Below are 2,975 nucleotides of genomic sequence, written 5' to 3' on the forward strand. Positions count from 1 at the left end.
AACTCTTCGCTTAGACTTTCTCCTCCAATTCCACCTTAGACGATTCTTGTGCTGTTCCTCCATCACTTCCCTCCTCTGTCTTCCTCATGGCTGACATTAATATTTCGTCAGTTGATGTATTTTCTGCCAGAACTGTTCTCAAAACTAACAAGGCATATGGTCGTGATGGGGTCCTTCCTGTTGTCCTCAAGAACTGTGCTTCTGTGCTTACACCCTGCCTAGGTAAACTCTTTCGCCTTTGTCTATCAACTTGCTGGAAGTTTGCTTTCATTCAGCCTGTCCCAAAAAGGGTGACCATTCCCAACGCTCTATCTCCCAGTTGCTTTAACTTCCTGTGTTTCAAAAGTTTTCGAGTCGATTAATTAAAAAAATAAACTGTAAAGCCATTCCAGTCACAACCCTTTTTCTAAATCGTCAGTATGGGTTCCACCAATGACGCACCACTGGCGATCTTCTCACATACATTTCAGACTCCTCGACATCTTCCTTTCGGGACTTTGACGAAAGCTTTGCCATTGCACTTGACATCTCAAAAGCTTTCGATCGATTCTGGCATAAATCTTTAATTTCCGAACTGCCCTCTGCCGGTTTCTATCCTTCTATCTGTATCTTCATCTCCAGCTTCCTTTCTGGTGGTTATATAGCTGCTGGTGTAGATGACCACCGATCTTCTCCTGGAGCTATTAATAGCGATATTCCTCAGGGCTCTATCCTATCGCCAGCTCTCTTCCTTATAATCATTAAAGACCCTCTGAGCTGTACGTCTAACCCTATCCACGCTGATGACTCCGCTATTCACCTTTCCATTTACTTCCTGCAGCGTCCAGCTGTTACTCCAACAATCACGGTATGAGGCTATGGCACACCTAATGTGTGGCTTGTGTCACATTTCTGATTAGGGTAAAAATAATTTTGTTTTTAATGCATCCAAAACTCAATTCTTACATCTATCAACCCGACAAAATTTACCACCCTCCAATTTTTAACAATGTCCAGCTCAATCCTGCATCATCTTAACATACTTGGGGTTTCATTTTCTCGGGACTTACCTTGCAAAGAACTTATTACCTCTCTCGTAAAATCTGCTTCTAAGAGATTGGATGTAATAAGCCGACTCCGCTCCTTCTTTAACCCTGCACAGTTGTTGACTTTATACATGGGTTTTAATCATCCCTGTGTAGAATACAACTCTCATGTGTGGGGAGGCTACCCATATACAACTCTTCTCAACAAGGTACTGTAGAACAAAGGCTTTTTATCTCATTAACTCTCCTCCTCTTACTGGATCTCTTCAGCTAGTCTCTTCACCGCACTGTTGCATCTTTATCTCTTTTCTGTCACTACTTCAGTGGTCACTGTTCCTCTGAACTGTCTGCTTGCATCCCCCCACCACTATGGCAGGCACATAGCACCCGCCTAGCAACAAACACTCACGCCTTTTCTGCCCACCTCTCTAATGCAAGAGTAACCATTACTCCCAGTCCTTCATGTATGCAACAGGGCAATTCTGGAACTGTCTCTCTCTGTCTGTATTTCCTACTTCCTATGATCTCCAATCTTTCAAACGCAGTGTGTCCAGGCATCTCGAAATGAACAGATCTTGAATTTGGTCTTGTTTTTGTTGCCCGCATTTACCAATGTGGAACGAAAATGTTTTTCTCCGCGTCTGTGTGTCTGTCTGTCGGTATGTGTGTGTGTGTGTGTATCATTTGTCATGATATCTCATGAACGGCCTGAGCTTTCAACATGAAACCTTCAGGATATCAAGATATTGCCAAAATCTTGGACGAACTCGAACATGGGCACTCGGGGTCAAGGTCAAGGTCACCAAAATGGTTACCAAATGTCAAGTAGTTCTAATATGGATTAACTGTTACCATTATATTTCATGAACGACTTGAAGTATCAACATGAAACCTTCTGGGTATCAAGATATGGCCAAAATCTTGGACGAGTTCAAAAATGGGCACTCGGGGTCAAGGCCAAGGTCACCAAAATGGCTGTCAAATTCATCTTGCTTTAATATGGATTATCTGTTACCATTATATCTCATGGCGGGCTTGAGCTATCAACATGAAATTTTCAGGATATTAAGATATGGCCATGTGGAGAGAATGGAGGGTGAAAGACTGACGAAGAGAGTGTATGTGAGTGAGGTGGAGGTGGGAAGAAGGAGGGGGAGGCCGAGAATGAGATGGAGGGATGGGATGGAGAGGTATATGAGAGAGGGGGGTGTGAGTTGGGAGTAGGGCAGTGAAATGGCGGGGGACAGGGCGACTTGGAGGCGATTTGTTTGTGGACACCCCAAACGGGATTGAGGCGTCTGGCAATAGATAGATAGATAGAGAAGATATGGCCAAAATATTGGACGAGTTAGAAAATGGGCAGACAGGGTCAAGTCAAGGTCACCAAAATGGTTGCAAAAGGTCAATTAGTTTTAATATGGGTTGTTTTTTTATGAATCGCGGTGACTGAATTCCGTAGAGTACTGCGAAATTTCTTCACATTTGGTTTGCAAGTACTGTAGCTTGTAACTTGGCCAACAGCATATTCTGGCGAGCAATTAGCATTCGGCTCCCGAATGCTTTTCTTTCACCTTGTTTTTGTTTTTTCTTGGAGGGAATAATTTGCAGGCTCCTGGCCTTTGGTTCCATCTATTTTCATTAAAAAAAAATAAATAAATAAATATCGTTACGTTTTCCGACGCTCCATTTTGAAACACTAGACGAAGCGACCGATATGATTCCCAGAGCCTCGTTAGCAGTTGGTATAACTGTATTATGTTTCAGTGGCAGCTGGTGACTGGAGTGGGAGTGAGCAGATGTCCCATGTAAGGTGTATTGGATCCCTCTCAGCACAGCAAGAATTCCATAAAGAAGTAGGTGTTTGCCGCTGAGAAGTATTTAGAAGTAAGGACTATAATAGAAGCCACGGGCAAGTGATTACAATAATACCATTATACATTTAAAGTAACT

The sequence above is a fragment of the Coenobita brevimanus genome, chromosome 66 (assembly GCF_032717465.1).
Source record: "Coenobita brevimanus isolate Jiangsu-jjx chromosome 66, ASM3271746v2, whole genome shotgun sequence".
Taxonomy (NCBI): domain Eukaryota; kingdom Metazoa; phylum Arthropoda; class Malacostraca; order Decapoda; family Coenobitidae; genus Coenobita; species Coenobita brevimanus.